The sequence below is a fragment of the Zeugodacus cucurbitae genome, chromosome 2, assembly GCF_028554725.1.
Source record: "Zeugodacus cucurbitae isolate PBARC_wt_2022May chromosome 2, idZeuCucr1.2, whole genome shotgun sequence".
Taxonomy (NCBI): Eukaryota; Metazoa; Arthropoda; class Insecta; order Diptera; family Tephritidae; genus Zeugodacus; species Zeugodacus cucurbitae.
The window spans coordinates 7,799,602-7,814,270 of NC_071667.1; the positions used below are offsets into that span (position 1 = coordinate 7,799,602).

Below are 14,669 nucleotides of genomic sequence, written 5' to 3' on the forward strand. Positions count from 1 at the left end.
AGGTCACGTTGACCGAATGGACGAAAATACTCCAGCTTCCACTCCGTTGGAAAGGTCAGCTGGAGAAGGACCTGATTTAAACTATGTGAACTTCAATTCTTCTGAAAGCTACTGTCTCAAAAAAGATTTTGAAGCTGCTTTGACTTTGCTTTTAGGCATATCTGTCGCCTTCAGACTACAGTAAGGGCCAAAATTCCGCGGGAACTGTTTACAAATCAGATTCTCAATTTGTTGCTTATGTTTTCAAAGTGCGTGAACTCCAACGCGAAAGTCGGATTCGAGTGTAGAGTTGGAGCTGTGCTGTAATATTAAGATTGATTTCCATTTTTACCCACCCCTAACACCAGAAGCCTTAGCCTCTAAATTTTACAAAACGTAAGGACCTCCGGTTGACCCGGACCTCCTAATCGCTGACAAATCTACAAGAAAACAATGCAGTATTCCAAAAAGGGCTTTGACCATGTACCCCTGCAAGATCTAATTTTTTTTACATATAGAACCCTCCCTCCAATGCCTACAACACAGATCGAAGATAACGCACGAAAGATTTTCTTTTATTTTTTTTTTTTCTTTAAGAATTTCGATTTCTTTTATTTTTATTTTTATTTTTATTGTTATTTTTTTATTTTTCATTTACAAAAAAAAATTTCTTCAATTTCGCGCTTTTCTTTTCTGCTATCATGCAGTATGATTTATGTACCTCAATACATATGTACGCACATGCAAATGTACGACGCTACCAAAAAGCGCAGGGATTACCTAAACACCGTTTCGAATTAGCACGCTCATTCTCTACGGCATCATTTTTAGTCAAAACATTATTCTTTTTTTGCATTAAATTTTTCCCCACGCTTGCTCGACCGACCGACCTCGTTTGTTGATTATTAAAAACATATCAGGAATTCACGAAAAATGTATCGCCGCAGCAACCCTTCGTGACAATTGTCGTACAAAATAAATATACAAATATAGTATGAGCAAACATAACAGTTGTTTTATATGAGAGTGTTTGTGTGTGTGTGCTGCGCTTATGATTGAGTAACGTGTCGAATTTTGACCTTTTTAGCGTTTTGTCTGGAGCATATTCGCAATGCAATGTACTACATAATTAACCGCATAATAAATTCTTTTCGTTCCGATGTGTGACGAATCAACCCTTTAACGGCTGCAAACTGCACATGGCTACATGCATACATGTATACATAGATATACATATGTATATATATGATTGTATATACATACATATGTTTGTGTGCGTGTGCGTCCTTGCCAAGAGCAAATATTAAATGTGCGTATGCAAAAACAACAAAAATGAAAAGAAGAACTCCAAACATCTTGTAGACCAATAAATTGAGACTCACTTACACACATACATATGTACATACATATGTATTAATATTTTTTAGAGCGTGTAATCATTGCTTCCTCATCTCATTTGGTGTTTCAGGTATTTTGTTTTTATATTTTTCTTTACATTTCGCTGCTTTAGGGTTGTTGTTGTTAGCTTATTGTGTAAGTTGCCGCTTATCCGCCGTTAGAAGCACTCAATATGTGTTAAGGACATTATTACGGTTATTTTTTACTTTTTTGTTGTTGTTGTGTGAATTTTGAGGTGCGCATGAATTTCAATTAATATTTTCTTTTTTTACTTGTTTTTTTTTTATTTTAGTCCCGCGTTCATCTTTGTTATTGTATGAAATTGAAATCGCCGATCATTCGCTTTTTCTGCAGGAAATTGGGGACATTATTTTTCTTATTGTTTTTTGTTTTTGAAATTAAGCGTCGCCAACAGATGATTCTAATTTCCTCTATTATTTCCTTGGCAGGAAGGCGGCACAAATGCAATAATAAATATATCAAGTTGTTCAATATTTTTCACAGCGGGACGCTTTATGTCAATTATTATTTTTTTATTGTTTTCATTGTAGAAGGTGTGTGGAAATTCGTTTAGAAATGCAAATGTCAAACCTTACTTTGGCTGGGCTGAATGTTGATTACTCTTACCACGGCTTGAACGGATAGCAGGTATATTGTTCAATTGTTTTCTATTACCCCTCAACTGTAGAGCTGAGAGGGGGAAGAATCTGAAGAATTGAATGCATTTAAATTTAATTAGAACTTCATATATCTACATTTATTTATACATGAATTTAATTAGTTCTCTATAAGATGTGTTTTGAGTGATCTCGAGATCATACTTCTAAGTTTTGTACTGAAAGTAACATCAATACTTTCAAACCATCTAAACAACCCAGTAAAAAATCTTTGGATTACTACCAAAATCGAGTAATAAAGGAGTAATGACTTGTTCATCCATTTCGAGCATTAAGTGAGCAATAAAGCCATATTCGTTTGTTTCCTCGCTTTTTGATAAATTTTGGAGGAATAAATGAGCTTTACAAGAATAGAGGATAAAGCGTAAAGGCTGATCATAACTGTTAATTATTGTGAAATTCATTTATGTTATATAAAAGCGTATTTTGGCAATTTAAATTAGTTTGAATTTTGCAAACAACGCGTCAACGTGAATCAATTTTCGCGAATATTTGTATAAAGTTGTTATACGGGTAAAAAGTGATAAATTATATTATAAATGTATTAATTATTTATAAAAAATGTGTGAATATATTTATTCTTAAGACAATTAGTGAAAAAATAAATTTAAAAAAAGTCTACCAGTTATCGAGAAACTTCTTATGAAAAGGCGTCGAAACCAAAAGAAATTGTGATATTAATGCATTTGAATAATCAGAGATCAAATTCCTATTTATAATAATTGTACATAAAAAAGTTGAATTTATAATAAACTGCTAAAACTGAGTATATTGGTCCATCAAAGCCTTCAAACGTAAGAGCTTTACTTACCAGAAGAGCTGATTAAAAACAAAAACTTTTGTTTTTCGGTAAGATCTGAGTTTTTTATATTTCGTTTAAGTAAATAACATATGTTATTTTTTCATATTTTGCAGAATCCGTTAAAGAAAATTTTACATCATTTGTGGACTTTAAAATCAAAACCGTGAAATTCACTAAAATCTGCTCCGACTTCAACTCTTCGTAAATATGAAAATTACGTCTTTTATTTACCCACTCTTAACATTATTTTGAAATATCATAACTATTTCTGTTAAGTGAATTACTATTTCTCATATCTTAAAAATGAAGAAATTAATAAAAATTTTCAACTATTTACAACACTGTTTATACACTGTGTGTCGGATTTCTGCTCTTTTTCGTACTCTTTCTGGAGACAAAGAAGATTACTCCCTCTGTTTCGGAGGTCAAAAAGAGCTCAAAAGAATGCTCGGTTTGCACTCCATTTGAAGTTTAAAAGGAGTGATCCCTCGTAAGGACATGCTATGTTAAAAAGGAGTAATAAATGCATGAGTCTCTGAGCAATGTGGAGTAATCCATGGCTCGGAAAGGAGCGATCTAAGATTAATCTTTGGATGATCGGATTTGTTACTAGTTTAAACTTGTCGATTTTTCAAAGCAAAGCTTTGTTGTGACATTCCGTATAAGAACAAAACTACAAAGCTCGTTTAAGCTTAAGTTACTATACAACTATACAAAAATAAAAAAATTTTGTTTCAAACAAGAGGCTAAGTCAAAGTTAGCCAAATCTTGTGAATAAATTAGCTAATACATTTTTATTTCACAGTTCGTTGGTAGTTATTAACCTTGTTTGGTGATCTAAAGTTCACGTTCTTCAATTTTTCGGCACGAGTCTGGTAAGCGAATTATGTGCAGGAGTTTAATTTGAATAGTTCCGGAAGCTCTCTAACGCTAAGAAGGGTATTTTCGAACAATATTTTCTTCATTCTCTGAGCGCAAGAACGTTTCGCGATGGGATTTTTTTTTGAATTCACAGTCTACTGGGCTGGAGCCAACACGTATTACAATAGTTGAGAGATAGTTAGATTTGTATGATCACGACGAAACATATATATACATATATCCATTTCGACGTTCGCTCCTTTTTCAAGAAAAAACACAGACAATTCAAATTGAATCTGTAAGGTAATGTTTATTATCATTCGAAAGAACATTAATTGGCATTGATTTTTTTTTTTTTTTAAGAATATCTCTTTCAATTGTTGGTCGCGGCTAAGTGTCGGATGGTCCACCCGTTGAGTCCAATTTTCATTGACTCGTTCGATCAGTTCGACTGGTAACTGGCGAATGACACGGGTGATGCTTCCAAGGCATAAATCTAAGCGGAATTGTCCACAAACACTTACGATATCCTCACAGGAAAAATTCTAACGGTGTAATATCATACGATTTTGGTGGCTAATCGACCTTCCCAAAACGTGAAATTATCTACTCATTGAAGTGTTCCCTCGATAAATCCGTTGATTGATGCGATGTGTAGGAAGTGGCGCCGTCTTGTTGAAAACAAATGTCGCCGAGATCACGTCGAGATAGTCGGTTATCATGGCGGGCTAACGGTCACCATTGACGGTTACGTTCTCAACGGCATCATTTTTGAAGAAATGTGTATCGATGCCTCCACCGACCCACAAACCACACCAAATCGTTGTTTTTTTTTTGGATGAAATGACAGTTCTTGAATCTCGTCAGGTTGCTCTTCGTCCCAAATGTGGCAATTTTGCTTGTTAACATACCCATTGAGCCCGAAAAGATCAGAATTTGGGTCGAAAGGAACATTTTAAGTGCCCAAAAAGCGGAAAGACGTCGCTTGAGAAAGTCGGCGGGCTTCAGTTCTTGCACAAGCTGTATTTTGTACGCTTTCAATAAAAAGATCTCGACGTAAAATGCGCCAAGTCGTTCCATACGTCAGCCGAGTTGCTGCGAACGGCGCCGAATCGACTCTCCACGGTTTTCGTGTACACTCTCCCAGGTATGGCTGCTATATTTTCTTCACTGCGTCTCGAACGTGGTCAATTCGGTCGAATATTTTCCAATAATGACCGAGCAGAGGAAAAAGCTTTATACAGATCTTTTGTTGTTAATGTTCTAGGAATTAAAAAAAAACCTTCTTTTATAAGTTCTACAACTCGATCTCCAGTCTCCAACCCACGACATGTTAATGTATCTTTAAATAGAATCGACTGCGGTTGCCAGCAATGAGCTTTTAGAACATATTTCACATATCCACCTTCGGCGAAAATCGTTGAAATACTTCTGCAAACACATTTACCTTAGCACTCAATGCAGTCAGCAATATCTTCCTCGGTAAGCAATATTTTTCACGAAACGACAACAGCAATAGCGAAATACAAAAATTGCGATGCTTTAGATCCGATTGCATGCCATTCTGTGCGCGCAAATGTCAATCATTTATCAAAACAAACGAATTTTTCCCAGAACATTCCAGCTGTTTTCCAAACTAACACATCACATAAACAACAATGCTGCTGTCACCCGAACATATATACACACATACTTATCCGCCCTCCAATCGCACATTGCGCCTACTCAGCGCTAACCTCAATGCCATCCCCTCTCTTGGTGGTTCACCCGACGCGCACACGACACTCGACTTTCTTGCAATTAGCTAGAATTTTCTAAACATGTGGCAAGCTTTTGGCATGCAGAAAATGATTTTTCGCGGATAAAAGTGCGAATATGCACTTTTAACCTTTTTACTCGCATGCAAACACACACGCATACATATATAATATGTAGATCTAAGACAATAGCAAGCGCGGAACGCATCTACAGAGACAACAACAAGAACAGCGCGTATACTCATACTATAAATTTCGTTGGGTAACACTGCATGAGGTGTCGATTACGCGGAGCCTAACGATATGTACATATCTATTCATGGATGTGCTTATGAGTACATACATACATGAGTATCATAAGTAGTACTCGTAGCAACTGGCCTCCAGGGTAGCTGGCTTCTCAGAATTTCAAGCAGCACAGCAACAATAAGAGCAGCATTATAAATATATGTATGTATGTACAACAATAGTAGTGGCAATCTTTAAGCAGCGCACATATGTATGTATGTATGTATGTGTGCTTGTGCATTGAGGAATTTTGCGTCGGTTTCGCATTTCGAGCACGTTTTTGATTCCATCTTTTAATTTCTAATGTGCGCGCCGACACCGCAAGCTAGTGTTGTATCAAGCGGCGCACTGGCAGGAAAGCACAGCAAATGATGCGCTACATACAACAACAACAACACCAGCTACATATGCTTAGTAGGGAATATACTTCCTCACAAACATACAGAGAGACAGCGACAGGCGTACGTCGCCATCGTCAAGATTGGCGGCAGCGCACAAGACGCGTACACTGGCTGATAAAAAGCAACATCTCAAGGGGCGCAAAGCAAATACTAGATGTTAAATGAGACAGCGGCAGACGGCGCGCGCTAGTAAAAATTAAAAAAAAAAATTGCGGAAACAACTTTATTGTTTTAGCGCAATTTTTATGATTTTTCAATAGAATTTTTATTCCATTTTTATTTCATTTTTTTTTTTTTGCTATTTATTTGTATTTTCACCTTTTATTTCACGTGTGCACGTGTTGTATGCCGTCGTCATTGTTAACATTGTAAATGCATACGCTCGCCACAGCCGCAACCCTGCGTAGCTACTAAACATAATAGCGCGCAGCAGCGCTAACATGGCACACGACGCGCGCGCTCATACTCCCCAACCGCACACACACCACCCTACCAACCTACCGCCCAGCGCACAAAACACCTATCACTTGTGTCTTCTGCCCGACGTCCGACGTCCTACAGCCAACGTCCGCTGCTGCTTCCTCTTCTACTTCGTCGACAGGCGTGCGCGCGCCTACAATAGCTAGTGCTGCACAGCTTGGTATCCACCTTTGAGTGGTGCTTGAGCAACTCAATTGAATGTGATTTATGCTGTAAGATACACATAGCAGGAAAAATACTCCACATCACAGCAACAACATCAGATACATACACTTTTCTATTGAATTGTCTTATGGACGACTTCTTCATGTGCTACACACACAGCGCAGCATCAAGCGAGGAGAGCGAGCCGCCGAGCACGCTGGCAGTCAGCCACCCAAACCTAAACGCCCGCCGCCACATTCGCCACATTTCAAGCAGCATATGTACGAGTATATTGTTCGGCATTTCATTGTCGTTTTGCCATTTGTTGTTGTTGTGCGCTTGCCATTGCCGATGTTGAGGCTGTTGAAGCTGTCGTTGATTTCGCTATTTGTTTGCTCGTCACCGTCGTGCGCCTCGTATATACATATTTATGTATATTTTTCCTTTAATTTAGGGTAAATCAACACACAGCTAGATTTTCGCCTTGTTTGCCGCTTTAGAACAATGGCCAGTGCTGCGCGCAAGCAGTTCGCCACTTGATGACAGCCGTTGACCCCGCGCTCGCGTATATTTTGACTTTTCACTAAGTCGCAAACAGATAATCGCATTCATTGGAGTACAAAACGCTTCAGCGCAACAACAGCGTACCGGCGACAGCCTAGTCGTTCGTCCTAAGGCGGCATTGCTGTTGTCTTGGCGTATGATGGGTAAAGCTGTGATGGACTGGTTGGTTGTTGAGTGCGCGCATTATCGCTGTACGCATAGCTGCCGCTGGAGCTATTGTCTTGATGGCTTGACTCATTGAACTCGGGTCAACAGCGAACTATTTATTTGTTGTGTTCGTTTAATTTTTGTTGTTGTAATTTTTATATTTTTTTGGTATGATTATTACTACTATTTTTTAATTTTTTGTTTGTCATAAATTATATTATTTTTTTTTTTAATTTCTTTTGTTATATTCTTATATTATTTTTGATATTTTTTTAAATATTTTTTTAAATATCTTTAGTTTTTTTATATAATATATTTTTTATTATTATTTTTATTAATTTTTTCTATTATTTATTATTATTATATTTTTTTGGAATATTTTCTATATTTTTTTAGTTCTTTTTCTTGCTCCTGCGCCTACTTGTTATCAGCGCTTTTATGTAATTTCATCATGCATACATTGACAGCTTGTGTATGCTTGCTCCTACTCGCCAGAGTCAACGTTAGAGTTGTTGCTGTTGCTGCTGCTTATTGCCATGTTGCCTGATGTACTGTCAGTATTGTTGCTCTTTCTTTTCACATGTAAGACCGTTTTCACACGGGCAATTTTTGTCGCGGCAATTCTTAGTTTTATAGGAGAGGGGGCGACCAAGGGAAGCGAGAGAGAGAGAAATTCTCCTCTCTTCGTCGCCCCCTCTCCTATAAAACTAAGAATTGCCGCAACAAAAATTGCCCGTGTGAAAACGGTCTAAGCAATACAAATACAGCAGAAATTTTAATATGAGAGACATTGCTATGTGCACGTGTGTGTGTGTTTGTGTGGCACTGCTATCGACCGGTAGCAGGTAGCACGAATGTTGAGTAAACAATAACAAAAGAAACAATAAAAAAACATTAATAAAACAAATGCCCGCAGTGCTGCGGCAGCGAGCGACATTGTGCGCTCGTCGGCGGCAGCTTCAACTTGAGCGCATGAACAATATGCGCCTACACACACACACACACACACAACATCAGTTAGTAAAGCTTTTGCTGTTACAATTACAATTGTTGTTGTTGCGCTGCGCTACAGCTGTTTGTTGTATAACTGCTGCTGTAAGCTACGCTCTTCTTATTGTTGATGTTATTATTATTATTGTTGTTGTTGTTGTTATTCATTCGTTTCATGCATTTTAAGCATATTCGCTTCGGCTCCTGCGCATTTTGTCCGATTTTGAAGAGTTGATGGGTTGTCGCGGCGTTCGGTCGGTGGCTCTGTAGCTCGGTCGTGCAACGAGTCTCACGTACGCGAGCAATGCACACATGCTTACGTAAATTTGAAAACACAAAAAAGAAATGCATATAAATAGCGTGTAGAATGAGAAGTTTAGTGTGCGCAGTTGTTGTTGTTGTTAGCATGATGCAGTGCAGCGCGGCGCGCGGTGTGTGTTCGCACTCAACCACCAGACAGTCAGTCGGCTGATGGGCCTGTAGGCGCTTTTCTTACTTACTGCTGACTTGTTGTTGTTATTATTTTTGTATGTAGCTGCTGATTACTTTTCTGCTGGCACTGTCGCTGTTGTTGTTGTTGTTGCTGCGCTTACTTACTGTTCGTGCTGTCGCCTTCCTTTTCCTTTTGCTCTTCCACTTGCTGTTATTGCTTTGCTTGTTGGTTTAGCTCAACAATGCCATGACACGAGCTGTCGTTGGTTTATGTAGTTGTTGTTGTTGCTGTCGTCATTGCAGTCTATTGTCCTGTGTAGGAGCTGCAGAGCATATTGTGCGCTATATCGCACACATCCGGCGCATAGCACTCGTGACATTTGAGCGCACTCTTCGTACTCGGCAATCGCCGGCGGGAGTGTATGAGTGTGTAAATAAGCCACATTGAGTCACAATTGTGCGCTGTGAAAGTGCTCTCACTTTGTACTCGCGGTACTCGCACAATGCAGAGTTTAGTTGATAAATATTATGTGGCAAAAAAAAAAAATACAAAATAACAACAGCAGCCTTGTCTATAATTAGATGACATTAAATGGAGTGAAAATCATTGGATATTATAAAAATACAAAACACAAACAAAAATACGGTAATTTCATAATTTTGAGATTTCAAGGTTTTGCGCTCATTAACGTTTTATTTTTGTTTAATTAAAGCGCATTATTTATAGAAATTATATTATGTGTGTGTGCACAGAAAATTGTTTGTTTTTAATTTGAAAATTTTCTGTCAGTTTTGCAAAGAAGGCAGGGAAGCTTTATAGATTGTTTTGGTATTTGCATGAGGAAGCAAATCAAAATTGTTTACATATGGCAGACAAATTTAATTTTAATTCACAGCAATTAAAATAAAAAATATTTTTTTTTTAGTTGATTCTATTTTTTATTTTATTTTATTTTATTTTATTTTATTTTATTTTATTTTATTTTATTTTATTTTATTTTATTTTATTTTATTTTATTTTATTTTATTTTATTTTATTTTATTTTATTTTATTTTATTTTATTTTATTTTATTTTATTTTATTTTATTTTATTTTATTTTATTTTATTTTATTTTATTTTATTTTATTTTATTTTATTTTATTTTATTTTATTTTATTTTATTTTATTTTATTTTATTTTATTTTATTTTATTTTATTTTATTTTATTTTATTTTATTTTATTTTATTTTATTTTATTTTGTTTTATTTTATTTTATTTTATTTTATTTTATTTTATTTTATTTTATTTTGTTTTATTTTATTTTATTTTATTGTATTTTATTTTATTTTATTTTATTTTACATAATTTTTTCAATAAACAATCATTTGCTTTAAAGCTGCAAAAATTTAAGAAACCTTTTTGTTTATATTTAATTCTTGAATAAGAATAAGAGAATGAATGTACTTGTATTATAGTTATATATGACCTGGTCTACGAAAAGGGAGCTAACGTGCGAAAACTAGTTTTCTGGGAAACAGCTTTTAAAAATAAACAACATCTCATCTTCCATCCGAATCAACTAAAAAGTGAAAATTGATTTTTTGACACCGCCTTTCCGTAGACCAGGTCACATATAGTTGGAAATTAGTGGTTAATCACATAGTCGACGATTTGCGACTATGCGGATACTGAAAACCGAATATTATTATTCGAATAAAGCCCTATCCGGTTAATTCGTTTAGTCAATTACCAAGAGCTTTAGTTCCCAGTCAATGGTGATGGGTTCCTGAAAGACAATTTTCGATTGCAGACAAGTAAATATGAAAATATAAATAACTTTTGGTAAAATATTTTAAATTTTTGTGTTAATTCTCGATGAAATTATTCCTAGTTTATAATAAGCTAAGTACAGTTGAAATTCTATAACTCGAATATGTATAACTCGAAGTTCTCCATAACGTAAACTCTTGAATTGGCAATAGAAGTCAAATTACCTTCCATAAGTCTCTGAAACTCGAAGTTTTTTGTGGATTATGGTGATTCGAATTATGGAAGTTCAACTTTATTTTCAACTATTTTTTTAACTTTTAGTTCTATGAGGTGAAATTACTTAATTTGTACTATTTTATGCATAAATTAAAATTATGGGATCTATCTTCAACAACACCATAGTATCAAATTCTTCACATTATGACAAAATAAAAATGAAGATTTTTACTATAAATTAAAAACTGAACTGCATCAGCTTAAGTCTACTAGCACAACTTTGCACGAAAGTATAAAAATAATTAAATTAAATTTAATGTCAATTAAATAAAAATAATTAAATTCTTACATACTTGAACTGAAATGCATGCGTCCTTACTGGTACCTACTCCGCACACGCACGCGAAAGTGATACACTGTAAAATGTTGAGTGTTTTCCCCATTACAGGCACACATACATACATATGTATATATGTTGCTAGTTAGAGTGGTTAGCGGTCGAAATGCGGTAGGACAGCATCTACGTACGTACGTGGGCTATGCAAACGTCATTAATGCCGGTGCATTCCCCCAATTGAATGAGCTCAACAACAATGCAACCGAGAAGAGGCTGTCCCATCACTTGAGATTCTGTAACAATGCGTTGAGCTGTTGATGCAACTGTTGTTGCTGCTGCCGTTGCAATTGCTATAGCCATGTTGCTGCTGCTGTTGCTTGCTTATCAACGGCACTTTAGTGTAATTAGTCGCTGCAGTGAGCAATGATGCGTGCGTGTGCGCCGCGGGCTGCCACAGTGAAGAGCCAAATTCTACAAGTACTCACGCTGCCACTCCAATATAAACGTACATACAACTTTATTTATCTACATAGTTCATATATACTTATCTATATTTATGTGGCATTGTTTGTTTGTATACATTTTGGTCAAGTATATATGTATGTACACGCGACCGTTCTGCAGCGCATTCTACTCTGCTAGGCAACCCATCCAAACATCCATCCTGCTGTTGCTGTTAGTAGGTATGCCTGCTATCACTAGTCAAGACTGTTATATACAGCAGAAAAATACTCGCAAGTACTCAATTGAGCCAAAAACTATTACTCGCTATGACCGGCAACTATCAGCCGTATTTGTATCTGTGTGTGAGTGCGTATCTACACTCGTGCACACACAGAAATATAACAATGGAAATGTGTGTGTTTGATGTCGGCGCACAGCAGGGGCGCATTTTACGCTGCTTTGCCCAACGTTGCTAGCGCTCACTCTCCACCTTTATGCGCTCATTCATTAGCGGCAAGTTGCCAGATGGATGGTAAAAAATTTACCGATTGGTAAAAGAAAATGTCTAATTTCGCTCAGTAGTGCGGAGAGCGTAAGAATATACAAATTAGAAGAGCGTTCTCCGATATTTAACAAGAATTTTATATATTTCATAAATACATTTGAACTTCTCTAAGACGAATCATCAAAATCCACAAAAAAGCTTCGAGTTATGGAAGATAATTTGTATGAAATTTGACTTTTATTGTCCATTCAAGAGTTGGAGTTATGGAAAACTTCGAGTTACAGACGGTTGAGTTATGGAAGTTCAACTGTATAGATTTTTTAAGTATATTCTGTGAATATCGAAGTTTCAGTATCCAGCACAGTACCCTGAAATTGTTCGAGAGACTGCAAAAATGTCGAGAATATTACGCATGAAAGCGTACTGTCGATGTTCTAATCCTTGGAGTTCAATAGTGGATTTTTTTTATATTTTTTTTAGTATTTTTCGTTTACGAAATGATGTAAGTTTTCAATAGCATGCAATGCAAAATATTTTTAAATATAAAGTGAAACCTTTTTTGCACGGACAGTCACCGTCATGCGATTTTTGTCCCCCCAAGAGAGATGTCCGCCTAAGAGAGGGTCATTTATTCTAAACATTTTACTTGGTGCATGAAAAAATGTCCGCTCAACCTGAAAGATGTCTATTTGTAGGGGTGTCCGCTAGGAGAGGTTCCTCTGAAAAAATATATAAATATTTAATTTAATTTAACACATTATTCGAAGAAAATCCTAATTTTTAGATTAGCGCAAAACCAAATTTATTTTTTATTCCATTTAATTTCTTTTGCAAAAAATAGAAAAACACACTAACTTTGAGTTAAACCAATCGGACAACACACAGATCTGGCAACGTATTGGTTGAGCTTGCAAACAGCTGAGCGCAGCACAAAATCAAGCCGAAAATGAGTTGGTTTCCTATTGTTATTGCGAGCGTGTAGACGTCGCTGACGCTGACAGCGCCGGTAACGACGTCAGCAGCGCGATAGCACCAGCCGACGACAGCCTCATTGCCGTATGGCCGTATTGCCTCAGCTGACTGTGGCCAGCCGTACCGAAGTTAGTATCAATTCGTCTTTAGAAGCGTACGGTACAATAGAGTGAATGGTGAATAATAAGTTCGGAAAATTGTATAGAGTCCAGCGCCTATAGACCAAGTAAAGCAAGAGTAAGTTGCTGGTTGATTGTGGTTGAATTTAGAATATTTGAATGGAATGGCAGGTCGACGACGACGAGTACCTCAGCGTTAAGGTGCTTAGGCAAAGAGGGGGCGTACGGTGTGTGCGTGTGTGTAGTGGCATAATAAGACAAAATTTTAAAATATTCGTGTAACTTCGAGACGGTCGAGTGGGCGCGCGCGTACATAATACAAACACACAGATGTGATGTGTGCGCCTTCACGTGGGGCTGCCGTCGAAGTGTAGTTAACGGTGTAGTTGGGGGTGTTTGTTGCCTGCCGCCCTTGCTGGCGTTCCGTTGGTGTTTGTATTGGTGTGAGAGTTTTGTTTAGAGCTTTAACACGTGTATGGATTTGGTTTGGCGCAAGGGGTTTGGGTGGCTTTGGCAACTAAGCATACCTGGGCAGACGCACGTTTGGTCAGTGGTGTGCTCGAAACAATTACTGCTGCTGCGGTCGTGCGTGTGTGTGTGCGTAGTCGTGTTTTAATTTATTTAATCCGCTAGAGATGTGCGAAGTGAAGTGTGCAAAGTGCAGGGTCCATTGTGAGCGCTGTGAGAAATGTAAAATCCAATTGGCAGCCATTGTTCGACGTCTTAACTAACTGACAACATCCCGGATGGGCGCTCTACAAGATAACCTATTGAAGAAAGTGATATAAAACGAAATCGTGTATAACAACTACAGTAACAATAAGAAATAAAGTACGAAAAAATTGCAGACTTATACAAAAAAATTAAATAAATATAGTGAACTCGACGTTGAGGACGTTTTCGAAATCAATTTTCAATGAAATACCAACAATAACAATGTAAGCAACCAGTGCACTCATTGAAAAACGCTGATGAAAGCTTAAGTAAGCGCTGTGAACTGTGAAAAAACTGTTTTGTGTAACGGACAACGAAATAGGTATGTGTGTATGTATTACTGAGGCGAGTAGAAAAGTCCACAAGCAACGTCCAAATAACAGCTTGACCGCCCCCCTCCATCAGCTTGCAAGATTTGGCTGCTCAGCAAAATTGTACGAGAAGGTGAGAAATTCAATTGAAGGAAAGGGAAAGTCAGCTGGCTGGTGGAGCTCGTTTTGCGGACACTTGCTGATTTCGGTAGGCGACGGTTTGGCGCGGTGGCAACAAGCACAATGGAAATGTACAAAATATACTTCGGCATAAGTGTGTAGGTTCGAGTATACAAACAAACGTTTGGATGGGTTGACGCTGGCGGCAGTTTCGCAAATGCAAATCGCACGCGAAGACATCGCACGTTAGCAACGCTAA

General features: G+C 37.1%; 1 protein-coding gene across 6 annotated transcripts in view; it reads left to right on the forward strand.

Annotated features, from left to right (window-relative positions):
- LOC105210089 (mucin-17) overlaps positions 1-14,669 on the forward strand; it is a 192,312-nt gene that overhangs the window by 7,925 nt on the left and 169,718 nt on the right. Inside the window, exon 1 of one of the 6 annotated variants that reach the window (XM_054225187.1) lies at positions 676-2,025. The exons of 3 other annotated variants lie outside the window; for them this stretch is intronic. The gene's annotated coding sequence lies outside the window, so the exon portion shown is untranslated. Of the gene's footprint in view, positions 1-675; positions 2,026-10,368; positions 13,384-14,669 lie in introns of those variants that run through there. 2 more of the 6 variants (XM_054225188.1, XM_011180830.3) reach the window with 2 other exon arrangements.